We start from the raw sequence: 24,939 nt of genomic DNA on the forward strand, positions 1-24,939 counted from the left end.
AAGAAAATCAGAATCAAATTAATACGCAATACAAAAGAGAAATCCAGGAAGTACAAGATCAGTTGGCACAAGTTCTACAAAAATTTCATATTTCAGAGGACACTCGCACTCCAACACGGGAAGAGGAACATAGAAATACGGAACAACCACAAAATAATAACACAGGACACTTCGGAAATTATGAAAGAAATTGGCATGCCGCATTGGATTTTGAGATGGAACCACCGAAACGAAGTAACAATGAGCGATGTGCGACTCGCCGACACGATGATTTTGACTATAAGCTGTTCATTACTACACGTAAATTCAAAACATTTAAGAATTCTGCCAACGACATTCATCCACAAGCGTGGCTCCATCAATTCTCTCATTATTTTTCTCCCAACTGGTCATTGGAGCACAGGTTAGAATTTATGTGTGGTTACTTGGAGAATGAACCAGCTGTAAGAATGCAATCGGTCATTCACGATTGTCACAGTGAAGGAGATTTTTATCATGCCTTCCTCTCAGCATATTGGTCTCAAGCTACACAAGACCGAGTAAAACATAGCATCATAATGGTGAAACATTTCGAACAATCTGAATTTTCCTGTCTTGTGAAATATTTTGAAGACATGTTGCACAAGAATCAGTACCTGTCAAACCCATACAGCCCCTCAGAACTGATCCGCATTTGCTTAATCAAATTACCTGAACATTTACGAAATATTATTTTGGCAGGACATTGCAAAGACAACATTGAAGCTTTTCAGGGACTCTTACAAGAATTAGAAATTGACACTGATAATCGCGGAACGCGAAAACAGGAATACAACAATTACAGGTCACATCCGTCGCAATTCCGCGATGAAAGAAATAATAACTGGATGCGGCGAGACTATTCTCACAACACAAAACGTGACCAAACAGACACCACCCGTATGACAACCACTGGCAGAGTAATAATTACAGAGAAAGTTTGCATTTCTGTAGTAATGAATATGACAGAGACAATAATAGAAACAGACAATATGGTAACCAGTACTATTATTATCAAGGGAGACAGAGTAGTTTCAGACGCAATAGTTCAGCGCACAGTTACGATTCCGGGAGAAATTCTCCACCACATGATCGACAAAAAAGAAACTATGTAAACTACCGACAAAACGACAGACCTGAATTCCATCAGAACAGGCGAGCTTCAAACAGGGCAGGGCCTTCTCGTCAAGGTGAATTTGTAGAAGTTAGGTCTCCTAATCCCAATAACGACGCGCGCCAACAAAGAGACAGACAATGACTCGCACCGCAGGCAGCCGCATGCGCCCGCTGGCTCAGAGAAAAGTAACATAGGCGCTAACCTTGAGAAAAATTCCAGTATTCTTTACTGACATATACCGCATGATAATTGCGTTCAAGTTGAAACTCAGAGTACTATGAAGAGTAAAGGATTACACCACATTTCACAGGTAAAACCGTTTCTTGAATGATAATCTGCTTTTTAACTTTGTCTTTGCCATAAAATTTTTCACTTCACGCTACTAGTATGCTTTGTCACACTGAGAAACTGTTAACATGTAACAATGTTTTGAAGTTAAATATCCAGTCAAGAACCAAGAGAACTTATTTCAACAGAAATTATGAATGCATTGTTATAGTGAACAGACGACACAATGTTGTTATTTGTACATTCTTGCTTGTTAGTTGCACGATTACGTAACGACAAGGCTCACATACTTAGAACATTTACCAGTACTGCTAATCAGATTTTAATGCAACATTTTGGTTTACTTGAAAATACATTCTGGATTTAAAGTACTTTCTGTGAAATACCAGATGACACAGTGGTTAGTTTATGTGACAGTTACACGATTTTATCACGACGCTACTAATGAGTGACAATTTACAATGTTGCTTTTGCGGTGTATCTGTTTTATATCTGCACAGTTTTTCTGAATTATTCTGGAAAGTAAAACATGTTTTAGTAGTAACTTTTGTGGTATAGCTACAATGGGACAGCCTTTTCCGTAGCACAACAATACGTTACAGCACAGTACTTTCTTCATCACGGCAATAAGCATAATAACTAAGATATCTATATGCAAAGCATTTCACTTTTGTTTATCATGAGGTAAGTACATTGACTTTTGCAGAACTTAGCTTTCGGAGGATGATAACTACGACACTTCCACAGAGATTATCTTACAAGACGCACAGTTTAGCGCTACAGTACACACATTTGAGTGATTAATTTTGTACTTAAAACATTTATTTTTAAAGATATTTGAAGTACAATGATACAAAGGTTTTCCGTGATACATTTCATTCCATTGCTGTAATCTGTAACACCTGAGGGTATAATTATATCCTCAGGGGGGTACACGCCTACTTTGTGTATCGTGTGTTTGGCAAGCACAAGGAGCCCTAGCTAATATGGTATTTGCTTATACAACTTTACACATCGGTACCATATTTCCCTAATACATAAATTACACAGCTATCTGATCTTTTTTTTACTACATCAGTGACACATGTTTACGCAATTACACAGTTGGGTAACTTCACACTTATGAAATTGTATTTTGTCTGTACTTTGTGAACTGTTCATATTTTTTTGGAACCATTGTGATACTATGAGAGCTTTGAATGATGTATTTGGTAAGGAAGCATGATTTTTAAAGTACGTTTGAGGTAGATGACACTATTGAAATGAGCAGAGAATTTTTTTTAGGTTTTGAAATTATTCGAGGAAGCTACAACGATTTTGAGAGTTGACTGAGGTGTTATGATGTTATTATTACGATGACTATGTGTATTATGCTGTTGCGATATGTTTATGATCAATAAGCTGATGCTATATGAGTTATTTGAGTATGCTACATATCTGTTATGATGAAATATTAGCCCGCATCTCGTGGTCGTGCGGTAGCGTTCTCGCTTCCCACGCCCGGGTTCCCGGGTTCGATTCCCGGCGGGGTCAGGGATTTTCTCTGCCTCGTGATGGCTGGGTGTTGTGTGCTGTCCTTAGGTTAGTTAGGTTTAAGTAGTTCTAAGTTCTAGGGGACTTATGACCACAGCAGTTGAGTCCCATAGTGCTCAGAGCCATTTGAACCATTTTTTTTGATGAAATATTGAAGAAGTGTCGACAAATAAGGTCAGGAATAATGAGTAGTGGTTAGCGACTCTGGTTTGTGAAAAAGGATGTTGGAAACCAAGAATCGTACTTTAAGAGTTATGAAATGTATGTAAATGCATGAATGTATTACAATGCCGATGAAAATTTTTTGGACTCTGTTATGTCAATAGGATTTAGTTTCTACAGATTTGTAACGTAAATTCTCGACCTGTGAAATTTTTTATATGAGACTGCCACTGTAGCAGAAACTGCTGTCGTAAATATTTCCGTAAGAAAGTTAAGTGACCACCTGCACGTAATGCGTCGTTGGCACCCAGCTGTGTCAGACGTCTGGAGAAAAAGCCATTAGTGTGTGCCTTCTCAGAGGCACAGGTAGAAAAAAAAATGGGAGGCCATTATCCTCGCTATTGACATTCCTTTGTAGAAAGCATCGCAAATACGACACGCTCAAACTTGAAAACATATGATTATACTGTGGAGCTCTTAATTTATGATGTTTACTAAAATACCTATTGAAATGATGAGAAACATTTCACATCTATTGCCTTGCTAGTTGAAAGATTGTTTACTGCATTATGAAATGCCATATGGCTAGTGAATGACGTTTCATTCCTTGCTTTGCCTATTGTGTTTAATATCTAGTTTCTAGCTGCACTGCAGCATTGGTTAAAATAAAATTTTATAGATGTACTAATATAAACATTTTCTGTCTACAGATCGAGTAAATAATAATTTTTTCAAAAAAATTAGGGAGTGCAAAAAGACAAGTACCTTCACAGGAACTGCATTCATAATTTTCTTTTCAAGTACTTGGTAATTTATTTTGTAGAATAAGTTGTGGTGCACCACTTTAATGACATAGATATTAAGATGTGAATGTACATATCCCTTGTCTGCATTGTTGTCTTTAGTGTAATATTTTTTTTGCTTGAGCTATGTCATGTTTAGATATAAGTTATTTCATTTGCTGCTGCTGTTTTCCAGGCTTAATGTTACTGAATTCGACTTTGTATTACGCTGTTAAGCCAGTTTTACTACGCATTTATTTTTCTTGTTTGCTGCACAGTGCCTTATATTAGTTGTAATATTGCAATTGCTTTGCCAATTTGAATTTTTTGTCATTCATGTTTGTGTTAATTGTTTTGTGCTGCTGCATTGCCTCGTCCCTTAGTATATATATCTGAGCTCAGTAGATTTAAGTTAGCTTAAAATGGGGTAGGCTATATAAGAGAACGAGTTGTGATGAATTGGGAGAAATGCATTGAGAAGCTATAAGAATATGGTTTACCCAACAAAGTATTTTGAAAGAGGATATGAACAAAAAAGTGGGTTTTAGAGACAATACGTTTAGGTAGGATTTTCTTGGAAATAAATGATGTAAGATAATGGAAAATAAATAATGAGGTAAGAAATATGTGAACATATATATACAGAAAACATGCTTGAATAGGATTTTTTTGGTGGAAACAAATGTGGAAATAAGACGAAAGATCTATGGAATGAAGTTTTGGGTTGGACTGCAGTACCAAATGTTACACTGAAAACAAACCCTGTCCTTTCCTTGTGTGTTATCCCACTATGTGTTTGTGTACCCTTGTGTATTTGTTTTCTTCCTGTCTCTGTGTAGTTTCATAGAATTTTTTCTTCTTCTAATACTAAGCTACATTCACTATGAGGAGAAATACTGTTATCCTCAAATATAATTGGCATTAATAATATGTTATTTACCTTGTAAATATGCTTAGACATTATTTATTCTGTTTTGTTTTAATGCTCATGTGTAAAGTTGATGTTTCAAAAGTTATTCTGATCTTTTATGTATTTACTTATCTCATAATTCCTGTAACACTGATGTATATGTTTATTTCTATTATTTTGTAAAGCCTGTATTACTACAAATGTTATCTGTATTATTATTTTTTAATGTGGATTTTGTACCTCTGTAATTGTATTCTTATGTTCTAAAATTGTAATTGACACCAGTTCATCATATTATTAACTTGTAAGTTACATTTCACTGCACACGTTTCTGTTGGTCATAGTATATGGACAATATGTGACAAGTAGGGACTGTTAGTGTTTGCATGTGTGTTAATAATTCAGCAAGGGACTGGATGACAGCATTGCTGGTTCTAAGGACAATTCCAAAAACTTTGTGAGTGCACAAGTGGTGGTTATGGACTTGCTATATTATCCGCAAGACTCTTCAATGGTGATTGTGCACCTGCACAGTCACAACAGATGGCTGCTGGCCATCTCTACAAGGACTACAGTGGGTCTGCATCTTTGATGACCCACCAATACCATTATTTCTACAAGGACTGCAGTGGGTCTGCACCTCTGGTGGCCCACCAATACCATACTCTACTACAGTGGGTCTACTCTGTGATGACCTACCTACCAATATTCTTCAAAACGTCGAATGACTCTGCTGTGGGTTTGCTCTGTTGCGGCCCATTACCTGTCAGCATGTCAAGAGTCAGCATTGTCTTTCTGTTGGAAGGACAACACTACTTCTTCAAGACTGCATGGAAATCCACTACATCCGTGTGCATTGTCTTTTACTGCTCAGACTTTGAGAAAAGAAACGGCAGTTTTACTGTGATGAATGATCAGGACTGTATTTATGGACTGTGAGAAAATTTTAGCTTTTGACCAACATTGTATCAACAAGTGTGTGCATTTGATTTCTTTGTTATTGTAATTATGAAAAATTTTATCAAATCATTATTGGCCACTGCCCAAAACAATTTGTAAAATTTTTTGTGGGGAGCATGGGGGCTATGTAAGTAGGCTGTTTATGTTTTCTTATTGGCAACGTTACGTAGCGCTCTGTATGAAAATCACTGGCTGTGCTGTGTGCAGCCTGTGGTTAGTTTGCATTGTTGTCTGCCATTGTAGTGTTGGGCAGCTGGATGTGAACAGCGCGTAGCGTTGCGCAGTTGGAGGTGAGCCGCCAGCAGTGGTGGATGTGGGGAGAGAATTGGCGGAGTTTTGATATTTGTAAGAATGGATGTAATGAACTCCTATATATATTATGACTTTTGATGACTATTAAGGTAAATACATTGTTTGTTCTCTATCAAAATCTTTCATTTGCTAACTATGCCTATCAGTAGTTAGTGCCTTCAGTAGTTTGAATCTTTTATTTAGCTGGCAGTAGTGGCGCTCGCTGTATTGCAGTAGTTCGAGTAACGAAGATTTTTGTGAGGTAAGTGATTTGTGTAAGGTATCGGTTAATGTTAGTCAGGGCCATTCTTTTGTAGTGATTATTGAGAGTCAGATTGCGTTGCGCTAAAAATATTGTGTCAGTTTAAGCACAGTCATGTATAATTGTTCAAAGGGGACGTTTCAATGTGTGTGATGTCCTTAGTTTAGGTTTAAGTAGTTCTAAGTTCTAAGGGACTGATGACCTCAGATGTTAAGCCCCATAGTGCTCAGAGCCATTTGAACCACTTTTTTAAGTGGCAAATAACGTCAAAACCTCTTTTCTCCTTCAATACACTTGACGCTTTTAGTCTTAAAATAAGTATTTTTAGTAAACACTGTTTACTCTATTTATGTCCTTAGTTGTGCGCAGTGTAGGATTTTTCTTTGTCCAGCTAATACAAAACTTAAATTATTTTTGGCATTCATATACTAATCTCTTTGTAGAAGTAACTCTTAGGAAAAAGCCCAAGTCCTCATGCTACGTTCGTTATTTGTAAGGAAAGCAAAGCAAGAAGTAGAGGTAAATAACTCACAAAAACCATTACAGATGAGTGAGTGTGCACGCTAAGTTAACTTGCGTTCTTGACAAACGATGCTACTGTCCCCCTCCCAATGTAAACCTCAAAATGTCTTTCCCGAGAATGTTTGACCTTGGCCTGCCGTTCTGTCCCCTTAAGTCGGTATTACACGACACATCTATCGTATACAAGCCTGCATTAGAGCCCCAAGCGTACAAGTGTTAAACTACCAACTTTTTTAATATGATGATGCTGTGCTGATTATATTTATCTGTTTTAACGATGCCATTATGACCTTATCACTTTAGGACATAGTGTAAGAAGGATCTGACGATGGTCATTACGGACTGAAAGCGGTCATCGTCTAAAGAATTCATATTGTGAACAAAGACTGGAATAAAACATATTTGACAGTATTGGATCACTGTTTGTATACGCGACCATGCCGCAGTTGGTGATACCAACTTTTTCGCTTGCCCTATTACACAATGCACCTAACGTCTAAGTCTGCGCAAGCGCCCCAAGGGTACATATTCGGAGCTGCAGGCTTGTTTACATTGCTGAGCGTGAAAGTTGATGTTTTTATAAAGCTGCTAAATACTTATAATCAAACTTCTGAGAGTTCTAGGTTTGTATTTTTACTAAGCGGTTATTGTTATATTGCGCAGGTAGAATGAAATTTGACTAAACAGAATAATGAACTAAAGCTTTCGTTTTACTTCAGGCTGGTGCAAGCATTTTAGACATGGAGGATGCAGTCATCTACGCTGGATTTTCAGTTACAGTGCCCACCTTAATCGTTAGGGCAAGGGCAGAATGACGACGTAATGCCAGGAGTAGGAACTGTATTCGACCCTAACGGGGAAGAAGGGTGATGGCATGACATATACTGCCTGTTAATGAAGGAGTTTAGGCTCGACTCCGTCATAACGGATGTTCCTTGTTTTGACAAACTGCTGTTGACAGTACATGACCGGATTCGCGCAAATGGCACCGTAATGATAGAAGCTATTTTACAATAGTGTGAGCGCACAGATGAAAAACGGCATTTACAATCCTCACTGCTCGCAGCCGGCTAAACTGCTCTTACCCTTGTGCCTATTCTCTCAACACTATCCTTCGTGGCATGCTGAAATTATACAAAAGACGCTACTTTCTCTAATAAAGGTGATACGTACACATATACAAAGCAACATTGTCTGCTCAGTTACGTGAAACATAAATTCAGAATTAAACATTTGTAGACGTACATAATTATGGTATAGCGTATCAAGAAGACTTGTAGACACCTCTCCTTGCTTTATGCCTCAATATTCTTTCATTCCATTTCTACAGCAAGAAACTTTTATTACATAAAAACTTTTCTCAACGACAAATAAAAAAAATTTCCTTTGTTTTATTACTGTATTTATAAAAAAATTACTTATGATAAATTTGTAGAATATCTTGCGCAGTAGCCGAAAGAGTCTTCAGGAGTTCATGCATTCCTCGGCCGCTGACCACAAAGTGAAAACGGTAACAAGCAGAAAGCCCGCCTGAAACGCTGCATTCTGCTGCTGCACGCGTACAGCTCTTCTGCTGCGCATGTGCAGATGCACGGCAGAATAGAACGGTTCCATTTCTCCACTGTGAATAACCCATCTGCTAAAATCGTAGCTCCACCGGTTCTGCCGCTAGGTGGGATGGCGTCTATACCTGACAAGGTACGTCGTGTAATAGCGGCTTTACACTCAGTTCTGTTGTAGGTCTGTATGATTGCTCCCGTAAATAAATTATGGAATATTCCTCATTCCGTTTCGTGACGTCCAGTATGAATCGAACTTAAAGAGCAGTACGAACGACATGTGAAATGGTCTATTTGATTGACCGGCACGACTGATGATGGTATTCTACTCTCCTCTACAGGTCCAAAGGTACCAGGGGCAAGTGACGTACGAAACATGGAGTCCGCCATGTTGTGTGCTGTGGATGCTCGATTGAGCGAGCACTGTCGGATTAGAAAAATAATGGTATCAAGTAACCACTGATCATCAAAGCGAAAAAAAATCAGGCACACTAGAGTTGAAATTACTTTGAAACTGTAAAAGAAATGGATGTTTTAGAGACATTATTACTCTATAGTTAAGACAGAAATACGAGACTAAGCTTTGCTTGTGGCATTTCTGTCTGTGACTGCCTGTTTTTTCTTCTTACTAATTTAAACAATAAATTAAAAGTATATATTCAGTATCATTCACCTTCATGTGACTTCGCTTAGATGACCTGAACGTCAAAGGTATTGCTTCAGAGGTATTGCTTATACTTAGCAGCACATCTTATTTTGCCTAACGAGGCAGAGACGGTCGATTTAGTAAGGAAGAATTGTCATGGATAGAAGCCAGGACTTATGATTCAGTATCTTGCATTGCAAAAAATAAATCAGCGGAGGCAAATGTCATTAAAAAAGTACAATGCAAGAAGAATTTAAAGAGCTTTTCGTGTTAACTACATTACATGACATAAATAAAGCGAAAAAAGACGCCAGAGCTCAGAAGTGACGTGTAAGGTGGGTTAATGCTGCTACATTGGCACCAAATGCCACCAAAATTCTACCCGACGCCATCGAGAACGTGTCACGCGAGTGGGAGGTCGTCACACCATGTCGTTCCCACGTTAGACCCTTTCTTCTGACGCCTCTGCGGTGGAGGTTATAACCACGACGCCCAGCGTCCAAATCACGCCATTTTCTTACAGGTGGTCGAGGAAAGCATTTCAGGCACACTGCTGCTCAGGACCGGCACGAGAAAGCCCCGGAGGGGAGGGAGAGTGGCTAAAACTGAACAAAACGTAAAGGCTACCCCTAAGATGTCAGTGTTTGGCAACACAATCAGTGCCACCACACACCTTTACTGAACACTAAAAATGTGTGACAACCTGCATGGCACCTGCAGGCAGACAAACACTTCAACATCCCTCGAATTCCACATGTCTGCAGGCAGGCAGTACAGCAGCACCGTAGCGCCGCTCAGTTGGGTGTCAAGGGCTTGCCTGCCTGCAGGAGCCTAGGAATCGATCAAGCATTGTCTCTGTAAAGACACATTTTTGACGTGCTCATCTAGATGTTGCCAAACTGGGGATTCTTAGCGGAACCTTTTGCACATGTGTCAATTTGCACAGCCTCATGGTCACACCACAGAGGGCATGAGGCAGGAGTACTAAAAAAGCAGAAACATTCTCTGTTACCCCAGAACACGTTCAGATTTCGTCGAATGTTTTTGATTGGTCACTAGTGGTACCATTCTGTACATCAGGGTGAAAATTACTGTCATGCTACACTTCAAAGGGGTATAAGCATGTTCAATGCGGTTGCAGGCCCACAATTTACTTAGAGAAGTGTAGAGTCGTCTGGGGTATCAGCAATATCATAGGTTGTAAAGAACGTAGTTCTGATGCACAATGCAAACTGCGTTTTTCGATCAGAAAATGTATGTAAATAAACGCCCCGTAATAAGGGATGGTTTTATTGACGTCCATTACGCTGCCTCCTCTCCGTGCTGATTCTGAGGAATGGTGTGACTGAAATATGTTCTTCGTCGTCATTTCAATGCTGGGTGACGTATTTCTGAGGTTCATCGCAGAGGTATCAGCAGAAGGGGTGAAATATCCCATTGTGTGACGCGTTTACGATGGTGTTGGGCAGAATTAAGGTGAAATTTGGCGCCAATGTGACATAATTAACCCAACTTACACCTAAAATGACCGTCTGAGCTCCGGCATTTTTTTAGCACATGTCGACACCTTGCTATTCGAATCGTCGGCGAGTGCTAGAGTGACGTCGTAGGGTGTACTGTTTTACAGACGAATGTTGTAGACGTCCTTGAGGCAAATTTCAAACTTCTGCGCCGCAATTGGAGAGAATTACAGGGTTTCATAAAAGTGACCCTCTCATTGTGTTACGGCGTGTATTAAACGAACTTATCCAGTTGTCACTTCCACCTACTCAAGCTCTGGAACACGCAGTCATTCAGCTACGAGTGACTGTGTATTTCCAACGCACAGCGTCCTAATTAATTTGGGGCTTCTTAAAAAATAACACGACAGCAATGGTGAAGGCATGGAGCCACGCTGTGTTATGTAACATGCTCTTAAGAACAACCCGGTGGGGTTCCGTATTTATCCGTGTACACGATACAAATGATTCAAATGGCTCTGAGCACTATGGGACTCAACATCTGTGGTCATAAGTCACCTAGAACTTAGAACTACTTAAACCTAACTAACCTAAGGACATCACACACATCCATGCCCGAGGCAGGATTCGAACCTGCGACCGTAGCAGTCGCGCGGTTCCTGACTGAGCGCCTAGAACCGCTAGACCACCGCGGCCGGCTGAACACGATCCCAATGCAATTCTAAGCTGCAGGAAGCCTTAGACATTAATACCAGGAACATTATCCTCCGCTCTCTAGAATGGTCTTAACATTATTGCAAATTAATGCCACATACGACGTTATCCAACACCTGAAAGCCTACAATTATCGCAGCCACGCTCGTTCGTTTCCTAGATGGGACGGAGATGGGTAGAGACAGGTATTTACTCACGTTTCGTAGTATGGGATATATGAAACATTTAATAAAGTAGCAAAAAACAAGTATCATCTCTTTGGCTAAATACTTCTTTCACTTGGCCTGGAATCACTGTTCGACGTTTTTCAGAAGTAGAATGCTTTCACTATGACGTTGTATGACGCCAAGAAATATGCCCCTTACATGAAGTCACTAAAGATCACTGAACTCACGTTGAGCGAACAGTAGGGCTGAACAAAAATGACTGACAAGGCACAATACAACTCGTAGAGGGTATAGTATGGACGTATTGAAATAATAAATGTTGGGTGATGGTTTTAAAGTAATTCACGCGACATGAAAACTTTGTGGAAACGCGTCGATTTACTGGAGGCTAGTTTATCCGAGGGAAGTAATCAGACTTGACCGCGGCCGGGTGGCGGTGCGTGGCTGGGGAGCGGCGAAGGGAAGCGACAATAGGCAGCTTAGGGCGGTTCAAACTCTGAGAAAGCTGTAACGGGGCGCGGCCTCCAGCTGCCTTAAGATGAATGACAGTGAGGGGGTGGTTGACCCCATGCTGGTGTACCAGGAAGCAGACAGAGAACTTGTACTCCTGTTGATAAATGTCCGTCATCCCATTTTCAGTGAAACATGCGAGAAAGCCACGCAAAGTTACGGTGGAGCGCTCAACAGAGGCCGAAATATGCATGTTCATGACTATAGCAACTTCACGCTGAATTCACAGTCCGCAGAGTCTGAAGTAAATCAGATGAAGAGCGACAGTATGAAATACGCCGGCCTCCGATGGGAACGTAGGATCAAGGAACTTTAAGTGCTCTCCTGGGAGTCAGAATTTCGGAAAAATTGTTGTTTTATGGAGATGCTAACCTTGATGGGTGGCCTGGGAGGAGCGAAATAGCAGAAGTTGGGACGAAGGGAAATTTCGTGGGAATTTGTTCGCTTCCCAGAGCAGGCATTGGTCAGCACTGGGAAGCGACGCATAATTAACGCGACTTGCGCTGCAATTGGCATAAGTGATTTTGCTGGAGGGGAAACCGAGGCGAAGAGCGGACTGGCAGAAGTCTCCGTAGAGGTTTTTCCGTTCCCATCTTGCCTAGGGTGCGGACATGGCGCCCTTTACTCAGCTTGCCTGAGAGACGGTGAGTATCTCTGCAGTTTATGACTTAGCAAACGGAACAATTGAGCCTGGAGATAGAAAGTTTTCGTTCAGCTATGTACTGAGCAAGATAGCTAGGAGTGAATAGACGAGCGCAGCCTTGCAGCACCACGAGGCCGGCCGACGTCCGCACAACGACGCCGCCCCGCCACGTTGAATTCGGTGATATTGCGCCCGCTCCGGCTTGAGTTAGACCACTGATTAATTTCAGAATGAGATTTTCACTCTGCAGCGGAGTGTGCGCTGATATGAAACTTTCCTGGCAGATTAAAACTGTGTGCCCGACCGAGTTCGAGTCTCGGTCGGGCACACAGTTTTAATCTGCCAGGAAAGTTTCATATCAGCGCACACTCCGCTGCAGAGTGAAAATCTAATTCTGGAAACATCCCCCAGGCTGTGGCTAAGCCATGTCTCCGCAATATCCTTTCTTTCAGGAGTGCTAGTTCTGCAAGGTTCGCAGGAGAGCTTCTGTAAAGTTTGGAAGGTAGGAGACGAGGTACTGGCAGAAGTAAAGCTGTGAGTACCGGTCGTGTTTCGTGCTTCGGTAGCTCAGTGGTAGAGCACTTGCCCGCGAAAGGCAATAGGTCCCGAGTTCGAGTCTCGGTCGGGCACACAGTTTTAATCTGCCAGGAAAGTTTCATATCAGCGCACACTCCGCTGCAGAGTGAAAATCTCATTCTGGAAACATCCCCCAGGCTGTGGCTAAGCCATGTCTCCGCAATATCCTTTCTTTCAGGAGTGCTAGTTCTGCAAGGTTCGCAGGAGAGCTTCTGTAAAGTTTGGAAGGTAGGAGACGAGGTACTGGCAGAAGTAAAGCTGTGAGTACCGGTCGTGAGTCGTGCTTCGGTAGCTCAGTGGTAGAGCACTTGCCCGCGAAAGGCATAGGTCCCGAGTTCGAGTCTCGGTCGGGCACACAGTTTTAATCTGCCAGGAAAGTTTCATATCAGCGCACACTCCGCTGCAGAGTGAAAATCTCATTCTGGAAACATCCCCCAGGCTGTGGCTAAGCCATGTCTCCGCAATATCCTTTCTTTCAGGAGTGCTAGTTCTGCAAGGTTCGCAGGAGAGCTTCTGTAAAGTTTGGAAGGTAGGAGACGAGGTACTGGCAGAAGTAAAGCTGTGAGTACCGGTCGTGAGTCGTGCTTCGGTAGCTCAGTGGTAGAGCACTTGCCCGCGAAAGGCAAAGGTCCCGAGTTCGAGTCTCGGTCGGGCACACAGTTTTAATCTGCCAGGAAAGTTTCACTGATTAATTTGTTGGATCATGTCTGCAATGTTTCCAAGAGGGTTTCGTGGACCGTGTATTGTAGAATTCTTCTCGCACTTCGCATTACGCCTGGGTCAGTCGATAGGAATTAATTTTGATTTATCGCGCTTTATTCCGAGTAAACGCAATTTATTCCCACTGCCTGTTAGGAGAGTCATGTAATGTGATGATTGAAAGTCGTGAGTTAAAATAAATCTGTGCTAATCGACTGCATCTGTTTTCAATCAAGTAGTTGAAATCCCAAGTCACTTTCTAAATTAATCTTATGTTCAACATTTGCATCTGGTGTTCAATAGCTGAATATAACATTAATGTGCACCCCTTTTTAATTAAAAGGGATAAATTCTGAATCAGTTACTGTCAACACTGCCACTGCAGTTCAATCAGGAGTCACAGGGCCTTATTGCTTTCTTTGCGTTACCCGGCAGTTTTGCACTCTCTGTCGATCTGTTAGTCAATCAGCTGGGGTGATCACACCCAAAACCAGATAAGTGATAGGTGGGGTGTTACGACGTAGGTTATTGTAAGTGCTCAGAAGAAAACGAAAAAGGAAATTTTACACTCCATGTAATTCCAGAACTACATTAGGATCATCAAATGCACTTAGAGTGATTACTCTTAATTTTCTGTCCCATTCATGATGACAATCTGTGTTAGTGGTGACTTGTTTCAAACGTGTCCGTGTATTATCGAGCCATTACGAGAGTAGTTTTGAAATGGTGATGAAAAGATCGTATGGCATTATAGGCGGGAGACCTTGTCCGGGGTTCCTCAGCCGTGTGGTGGAAGGCCGTGACAAATTATTCGACCCGGTAATTCTTGACAGTAAGAATGAGAAAACCGACAGGATAGCACCGTTTACAGTGTTCAATAAACAGTGTCGTTGAATCTGTGTAAGCTGCTCTTACTTCAGAGTAACTCTTCATTATTCAAAATTTAAATGCTATATTTGAATTATTTGTCGGAAGATACCGCGTGCTGCGGTACTACCAAAAGTAAGTAAGCAAAAACGCAAGTTCTAACGTCGAACTTCCCAAAGGGGAGTGTAACGTGCTTCAGTTGTGGAATACTTACGTTAGTAGCAGAAATAAAATGCGAGGGAAACAAATATCAAAGCTAGGACTCGTATATAAGGTATGTCAGGAGAAACAATTAGAAGAAATGTTACCTAAGATCAAAGGGGAACTGGCCATGCACCACCTTGGCCAAGACGTCTGCAACAGAGGCTGAAAGCTGATATACAGGGTGTTACAAAAAGGTACGGCCAAACTTTCAGGAAACATTCCTCACACACAAATAAAGAAAAGATGTTATGTGGACATGTGTCCGGAAACGCTTAATTTCCATGTTAGAGTTCATTTTAGTTTCGTCAGTATAAACTGTACTTCCTCGATTCACCGCCAGTTGGCCCAATTGAAGGAAGGTAATGCTGACTTCGGTGCTTGTGTTGACATGCGACTCATTGCTCTACAGTACTAACATCAAGCACATCAGCACATAGCATCAACAGGTTAGTGTTCATCACGAACGTGGTTTTGCAGTCAGTGCAATGTTTACAAATGCGGAGTTGGCAGATGCCCATTTGATGTTTGGATTAGCACGGGGACATAGCCGTGGCGCGGTACGTTTGTATCGAGACAGATTTCCAGAACGAAGGTGTCCCGACAGGAAGACGTTCGAAGCAATTGATCAGCGTCTTATGGAGCACGGAACATTCCAGCCTATGACTCGCGACTGGGGAAGACTTAGAACGACGAGGACACCTGCAATGGACGAGGCAATTTTTCGTGCAGTTGACGATAACCCTAATGTCAGCGTCAGAGAAGTTCTGCTGTACAAGGTAACATTGACCACGTCACTGCATGGAGAGTGCTACAGGAGAACCAGTTGTTTCCGTACCATGTACAGCGTGTGCAGGCACTATCAGCAGCTGATTGGCCTCCACGGGTACACTTCTGCGAATGGTTCATCCAACAATGTGTCAATCCTCATTTCAGTGCAAATGTTCTCTTTACGGATGAGACTTCATTCCAACGTGATCAAACTGTAAATTTTCGCAATCAATATGTGTAGGCTGACGAGAGTCCGCATGCAATTGTGCAATCACGTCATCACACAGATTTTCTGTGAACGTTTGGGCAGGCATTGTTTGTGATGTCTTTATTGGGCCCCATGTTCTTCCACCTACGCTCAATGCAGCACGTTATCATGATTTCATACGAGATACTCTACCTGTGCTGCTAGAACATGTGGCTTTACAAGTACGATACAACATGTGGTTCATGCACGATGGAGCTTCCGCACATTTCAGTCGAAGTGTTCGTACGCTTCTCAACAACAGATTCGGTGACCGATGGATTGGTAGAGGCGGACCAATTACATGGCCTCCACGCTCTCCTGGCCTCAACCCTCTTGACTTTCATTTATGGAGGCATTTGAAAGCTCTTGTCTACGCAACCCCGGTACCAAATGTAGAGACTCTTCGTGCTCGTATTGTGGACGGCTGTGATACAATACGCCATTTTCCAGGGCTGCATCAGCGCATCAGGGATTCCATGCGACGGAGGGTGGATGCATGTATCCTCGATAACGGAGGACATTTTGAAAATTTCCTGTAAGAAAGTGTTTGAAGTCACGCTGGTACGTTCTGTTGTTGTGTGTTTCCATTCCATGATTAATGTGATTTGAAGAGAAGTAATAAAATGAGCTCTAACATGAAAAGTAAGCGTTTTCGGACACATGTCCACATAACATATTTTCTTTCTTTGTGTGTGAGGAATGTTTCCTGAAAGTTTGGCCGTACCGTTTTGTTCAAAAATGGTTCAAATGACTCTGAGCACGATAGGACTTAATATCTGTGGGCATCAGTCCCCTAGAACTTAGAACTACGTAAACCTAACTAACCGAAGGACATCACACACATCCATGCCAGAGGCAGGATTCGAACCTGCGACCGTAGCGTACCCTTTTGTAACACCCTGTATACAGTGGATGTCGACGCGCTAACATACATCCAGAAGCTTTTTACTGAATGAGTTACGTGTGCCCCTCCCGCCGGAGGTTCGAGTCCTGGCTCTAGTATGTGTGTGTGTGTGTGTGTGTGTGTGTGTGTGTGTGTGTGTGTGTGTGTGTGTGTGTTGTCCTTAACGTAAGTCAAGGGACCGATGAACTCAGTAGTTTGGTCCCTTAGGAATTCACAAATATTCTGAACATCTTTTAGTTTCATATATTTATTCCAGTAACCTGAATAGGTGAACGTACTGGGCAAATTCATCGTGCATCTGTTCCGATTTGACTGCATAGACACTTAAACGGATAGACACTGAACAGCCAAAGAAACTATTACATCTGCCTAATATTGTGTAGGGGCCCCGCGAGCACGCAGAAGTGCCGCGACACGACGTGCCATGGACTCGACTAATGTCTCAAGTAGTGCTGGAAGGAACTGACATCATAAATTCTGCAGGGCGCTCATAAATCCGTAAGAGTACGAGGGGATGGAGATTTCTTCTGAACAGCACGTTGCAAGGCATCCCAGATATGCTCAATAATGTTCATGCCTGGGGAGTTTGGTGGCCAGCTGAGAAGCGTGTTCCTGGAGCCAGTCTGTAGCAATTCTTGACGTGTGGGGTCTCGCATTCTCCTGCAGGAATTGCCCAATTCCGTCTGAATGCACAGTGGACGTGAATAGATGCAGGTGGTCAGACAGGATGCTTAGGTCTTTATCTATACGTATCACGGGTCCTATCTCACTCCAATTGCACGCGCCCCACACCATTACACAGCCTCCATCAGCTGCAACAAAGCCTCCACCGGCTTGAAGAGTCCTCTACTGGCACGCAGTGTCCTTGGATTCATGACGTTGTCTCCATACCCGCACACGTCCAACCGCTCGACACAGTTAGAAACGAGACTCGTCCGACCAGGCATCATGTTTCCAGTCATCAATAGTCCAGCGAAGTTGTTGACATGCCAAGGCGAGGCGTAGAGCTTTCTGTCGTGCTGCCATCAAAGGTACACAAGTGGGCCTTCGGCTCCGAAAACTCATACCGATGATGTTTCGTTGAATGGTTCGCACGCTGACACTTGTTGATGGCCCTGCATTGAAATCTCCAACAATTTTCGGAAGGGTTGTACTTCTGTCACTTTGAACGATTCTCTTCAGTTGTCGTTGGTCCCGTTCTTGCAAGATCTTTTTCCGGGCGCAGCGATGACGGAGATTTGATATTTTACCGGATTCCTGATTTGACGGTACACTCGTGAAATGATCATACAGGAAAATCTCTACTTCATCGCTACCTCGGAGACGCTGTGACCCATAGGTCGTACGCAAACTGTCCCATCACTTTCAGACTCACTTAAATCTTGATAATCTGCTATTGTAGCAGCAGTAATCGATGTAATAACTGCACCAGACACTTGCTGTCTTATATAGGCTTTGCCGACGGCATTGCTATATTCTACCTCTTTACTTATCTATGTATTTGAACACGCAAAGCGTATACCAGTTCTTTGGCTCTTCAGTGTCTTTTTCTTACTAACATGGACACATGGATCTTTATGTACAGTCATTTGTTCTTTCCTAGTTTTATTGTGCAAAATATCGCTTTTGTTGTGTTATTTTTTTATTTGCACGTCAAGATACCTAGGACCAAATTGAGGAGCATATTTCCAAGGCCATGGAACGTGTCAATACATGGAATTACGATGTAAAAGTAATAACAGATAAAAATAAATTGTTTATGAACAAAAAAAAAGCAAGCTGTAAGTTTAAGTAAACGCTATCAACAGCAGAACATAAGAATTAGCTTAATGTTTCAAGGAACACCTCGACAGAATTGAAGGAGCGCCTCAGGAGGAAACTTCTCAGTTTCGATTTGAAAGTGCATGGATTACTGCTAAGATTTTTCAATTCCTATGGTAGCGTATTGAAAATGGATGCAGCAGAATACTGCACACCTTTCTGTACATGCGTCAAGGGAGTCCGATGCAAATGCAGGTTTGATTTCTGCTGAGTATTAACTTATTGAAAGCTGCTTATTCTTGGGAATAAACTGATATTGTTAATAAGAAATCATTGTAAAGAATATATATACTGAGAGGCCAATGTCAGCATACTCGGACTAGTGAACAGGGGTCGACAAGAGTTTCGCGAACTTACCCAATTACTGCCCGAACCGCACATTTCTGAGCCAAAAATATCCTTTTAGAAAGGGAAGAGTTACCCCAAAATAAAATACCACTCGACATAAGTAAACGAAAATGAGTAAAGTAGACTAATTTTCGTGTCGAATGATCAGTTACTTCAGATACCGTTCTCATACTAAAAACAGCAGCATTAAGTCTTTGAACAAGATCCTGAATGTGGACTTCCCACGACAGTTTAATATTTATCTGAACACCTAGAAATTTGAACTGTTCAGTTTCAATAATCATATGCCCATTCTGTGAAATTAAAACGTCGAGTTTTGTTGAATTGTGTGTTAGAAACTATTTGAAACCGAGCTTATCTTGGGCGCAACATCCTTTACTACCAAGCTAGTCTCATCAGCAAACAGAAATATTTCAGAGATACGCATAAAACTAGAGAGCAATATTTTGCGATCAACACAATCAAACGCCTTACTTAAATTAAAAAAAAATTCCTAGCGTTCGAAACCTGTTAGGGGTATAAGTGCAGAAATTTTCACTGGTTACTGAGGACAGGGCACAGAGCAACATTACATCAGTATTTGCTTCATCTGCAGACTAGCAGTTGCAGCTATTAGAAGTAATATGTTTTTAGGTTAGTTAGTACTTCCAAGTACATTTGGTAAGCTCAAGCAACTACTGCTTATTTCCTATGGTCAGCATGTCAGGTGTTAAGTGTGGATGTGTGTACACAAAACGGCCAGTCCATACTGACATCCTTAGTCCACTTAGTGGTGTAGGTACGACCGTGCAGAAAACATGAGAAGACTTTTAGAAGTAGAGAAAAAACAACCAACACAGTTAATTGGGTGTACATTAAGGTACCAATGAGCACAATTATTGCGCTTATATCCCTAATACGCTGTATTTTATCGATGTGAATTTTATCGAGACAGAGGATATTTTGTTGCTCAAACAGGGCAGTGTTAGTTGCTGTGTCGCGAGGAGCAGATGAGCACGAGTGTTGCAGTGTGGACGTCTTAATTTGAGTGTGAGCCATTTTGGTAAAAGTTTTGAGCTTAGACTGTATTCTCGGGAGTGGTTCGGTAGGGTCTTTTCTGGCTGTACATGGCCAAGTGAAGACAACGTGAAATCTGTTGAATAGCTATTTTGTATGTCGCAGTATTATAAAAATGGAGAATACCGCAGTGTTAAACACGGAAATTATTAAAAGATTTCGCTCTTGAGTTGAACTACTTGGGAGATAGAAGTTTAAGGAGTGAAAATATCTGACAATAACTGTGAACTTTGTTAATTATATGTTGAAGTACATGGAAAGGTGATTTGTTCTTACGGAGAGACTATGATTTTAAGCAATCGATTAAAATTTAAACTGACAGTAGGCGACCGACTGCATGGACCACTAATGATTTTTACGTGTTGCAGTGTGGGATAAATTAAATATACACACTCTGATAAACATGGAACGGTCGTTAGCAGTTGACTGCGTTAGCTACTTGCACCCAAATTCCCGCCCTAGCATCCGACCGTGATTGTTGAGATTTTTTAGCATTTCGCAAGTTGTCGAACAATGGACTTTCAGCAGAAAATTCCATGACGCTCAATTTTAATCTTTTACTGATTTTAAACACTGGAGTTACGCCTTTACCAAATTTGATCATTTTCTCTTGGTGTAGCTGCGACCGCAGATTTTACTATAGCATTAGCCAGGCTACGTCATCCTGTGGTATGTCTTCTATGACTCTCTCTTGTCTTTGACGGAACTCAGCAGTAACAAGAAAAGACGATGCAGCTGCCCAGAAATTTATACTTCATTGTTTATTTACGAGAATTTACTTTGCAGATACTAAAGTAAAATCAGAATTATAGCTTGCAAGAGGGCAAAGGGTTATCAGCATCGAGAAGGAACTTGTTTGGAACCAAAAATAGAAAATAACTCACCTGCTGCATAAGATGCAGAACGCGAAGTATTTTTATTGACATCGTGGTAACAGTATTCAAATTTAATAACACTGCAATATCGTTTACTATTCTTACATATAGGTAAAAAAGAGCAGAAAACAGAAATGTATATCAAGGGTTTTTAAAGTGCCAGATAGTGAATTTCATGGAGAACTACTTCACCCAATTGTCTGCTATCGCGGCTCATAAGGCAATCAACAGTCACAATTACATTTTAGTTCCATAGTAGCTAATGTTTATGTATCTGTCACTTTTAACCTGTTGCATGGTATTTGAATATCTTACCGTGTATTGTGACATAGAGGGTGTATGTGATGCATATGTGTCAGTTACGCTTAACTCTGTCAGACAGGAAGTAAATCGAACATTTTAGTAGAAAATCTACCTAGTAGGGGGACAACAGCGTTTCTGACAGCTGCTGATCTAGAGCTTTTCGGTGCGACGCAGATTTTTATTTTTTTAGAACAAACGAGCAGAAAGAGGATTCACTCCAGTTAGTAAACAAGACAAGATGTATAGAAGTACAAATGGAGACGGGGAAAAAATAACATTTCAGCACGCCTGTGCAGGCAACCTGTCATGTCTACTTGAACGTGTGTGGCGATCTTAAGGAAGGGACTGTGTAAGATGCGTGACATCAGCCGCCTATATGGACTACGAGTAATGGCGGTGGAACGTAGCGCAGCGTAACGCCGCCTTCATTAGACGAACCACAAGAAACTATTGACAGGTGCAAACGGCGGACAGGAAAGGAAGTGGTCGGGTCGCTTGCGGATGCACGCGCCTAATGTTCGTCATGGCTCACTAATCAAATAGCGCTCGTCTGCGAGCCAGCCCGTTTTCTCGCGTCTTCAACCGAATCTGTATGCGCGCAAGAGGAGAGCTGTGCGATTTGCATAATTATCTCAGGAGTGGTCTCACAAGAGTGCCCCATGCACAAAAAACAAGCGCTGTTGCTAAACAAGGAGACTTCAGTGTTGTAACAAACACAAGTTAGTGACGGTTGTCGAATCATCTGAGGGTTACTACGAAGGTTGGAACTTTAAAAGTGGCAACTATTTATTTAAAGATCGTACAAAATAGATACGTGTTTCAAAGTTTTACTGACCTTCAAAGTAGTCACCAGCATTGTGTACAACCCGCTGCCAGCGATGTGGAAGTCGTAGGATACTCTTAGCAGTGACGGTTGTATTGACAGTTCGAGCGACGCGGCCTACTGCCCGAAGAACTTCCAGCAGTTCTGAAGCGAAAGCCGTGAAGTGTTTCCTGCAGTATAGAAACAGAGTTGAACTCGAGAGGGCTGAAGTCAGGGGAGTGGAGCAGTGGTATAGCGCTTAGCAGCCCCATCAGTCAAACAAATAACAGCTTTCACTGTACGTTGTTGAGCATTGTCCTGGAAAATGATAGTCAGGTCCTGCAGAAAGTGTCATCACGTCTGTCTCTATGCTGTTTACTTTTGGAACACAACCTACGACCAGCTTAGAGACAGACTTGCAGGACTGCAGGACTTGACCATCATTTAAAGTTCCAACTCTCGTATTTACGGCTCCCGTGCAGTTGCAGAGACTGCGAGAGGATACTACTGGTACGGACACTGGACCTGGCTTGGAGTTCTACTCACTGAACATGAGGAGAGAGACCACACAAGCCATAAATTGTAAGAAAGACAATTATCCCCTATGCTCATGGCTTGATGATTTTTCGAGTGCCGCAGACAAACACCACCAGCAGCGTTAAGCACAACTGCAGGATGAAAGACTGGAAAAGACCATTCCTTTTCTTTTATAACGAAAACCGGGCGATAGTGGCACTATTGCATTGTTTTTTCACTTTCATTAATCACTTCGTCAATTCATTTTTAATAGCATATTTCTTAGATTTCTTAACTTATATTGTAAATTAAGTATCAGATCTCCCTAACCCATCGAAGCCAGATCGAAACATTCAGATCCCAGGAGAGCTGCATCCTGAGAAATAGAACGTAAGTGGCCTGGGTAACAAATAAAGTTACAGGCAACATACAGAAACTCAAGTTTAACTGAAAATGTGTGTGATTAGAATGATACAGTTTGCAAAAGCTTCTTTACTGCATGCGCCTCTAAGATGTCCACCGTAACAGTACACTTTGTAAAATATGTCACTGTAACTATAAATAAATACAAATCAAAAATAACAGGGGTCTTACTAGGACCATCAACAGGTTTACTGTGTCTCGACCTGTATCCACCTATTCAGAATCCCACTCCGAAACTCAGTGGCACGTGAATACGAAATGATTGTACAAATTTTACTGAGCAGAAACGGGTTAATAACAACCAATACGTGTAATAGTGATAAATTGTGAATAGCATCGCAGATAGCAGTTCTCATCAGTTCTATAGTTAATGAAACTGGAAGTGCAACTACTCGAGAGTAGCTAGAAACAAACTGGGTAATCACTCGCATAGGCGGTGACTCGGAAACCGACTGTAACGACACAGTTCACGCAGTGAGTAGCTGACCAAAAGAGACGTCTGGAATGCAGCCAAGAATGGAATACATCCATCAAGTAATTGAAGGCATACTTTGCCAGCGATGTTCTGAAATGAAGAGGTTGGTACAGGAGAGAAATTCGTGGCGGGCCGCATCAAACCAGTCACAAGACTGATGAGTAAAGAATAAAAAAGTTTCATCAACAGGTTTTTTATGTAGGGCATAATAACTGATACCTCTTGAACTCTTAGTTTGTTGTGTTACATTCATATACGAGGGTTGGAACTTAAATACTGGCAATTATTTATTCACAGCCGATATAAAAAGAGTTACATGTTTTCACCTGTTACTGTCCTTCAAAGTAGTCGCCAGCGTTGTGTAGAACTCTTTTCCAGCGATGTGGAAGGCGGATTATACCATTAACAGAGCCTGTCTTGTTGATGGTCGACTGGTGCGGTCTATTGCCTGTCGAATCTTGGGAACAGTTCTGAAGCGAATGCCACAAAGTGGTTCCTTCATCTTCGGAATCAAATCAGTCACAAGGACTTAAGTACATGAAGTATGGTGGGTGGTACGGTATTTCCCAGTCCCATCGACCGAACAGAGCATCCACAGCTTGCCTTGTATGCGCCCGCGCATTGTGCAAAATGGCGGGTGGGTTTCGCAGAATGGTTCAAATGGCTCTGAGCACTATGGGACTCAACTGCTGAGGTTATTAGTCCCCTAGAACTTAGAACTAGTTAAACCTAACTAACCTAAGGACATCACAAACACCCATGCCCGAGGCAGGATTCGAACCTGCGACCGTAGCGGTCTTGCGGTTCCAGACTGCAGCGCCTTTAACCGCACGGCCACTTCGGCCAGCTGGGTTGCACAGAAAGTGCAGCCGCCTATTACCGTTCGTTTCCGGAGCTTCACATACGACCAGCTTTGCGAAAGAACTTTTGTGTCCCACGAACTTTAGCAGGTTTCAAGTAATCGTCCTTCCCAAACAAACAGTGACACAGCGTATAAGTGTTATGGGCGGCGATGCGCACAGGCAGTTAATAAATAAACTTTGTTGCTTTCTCTGTTGGGTTGGATGAAGTAACAGATTTTACAGATACATCTCAAGTATTGATATATACACGTGGTGTCAATAAGGCGCTGCGTGTGGCAGAGAACGTTTTGGACTTAATGCCTGTGAAAGGAGCTACGACAGATGTCGACTTCCCACTCCAAGCTGTCGAGCAGCGATTGATGGTGTCGGTATGGACTGGAAACGTTTAATCTTAGTGACCATGGATGGAGCATCTTATGCGAGGCCATCAGAGAGGACGCGTGCCACTGATGCGAGAAAAAGCTAGGACGCACAGAAGACACCTTGTACGGAATTCACTGTATTCCACGTGGAAAGGCGCTTTGTGCAAAATTCGTAACGTCAGAAAACGGCTTGCAAATTTTTAACTATCTGAAAGCACTTGGGCTTACGCATCGCCAGTTTCGGCAGTTCTTGGAGCAATTAGAAGAGGAGTACGGCGACACCTCT

The sequence above is a fragment of the Schistocerca nitens genome, chromosome 6 (genome assembly GCF_023898315.1).
Source record: "Schistocerca nitens isolate TAMUIC-IGC-003100 chromosome 6, iqSchNite1.1, whole genome shotgun sequence".
Taxonomy (NCBI): Eukaryota; Metazoa; Arthropoda; class Insecta; order Orthoptera; family Acrididae; genus Schistocerca; species Schistocerca nitens.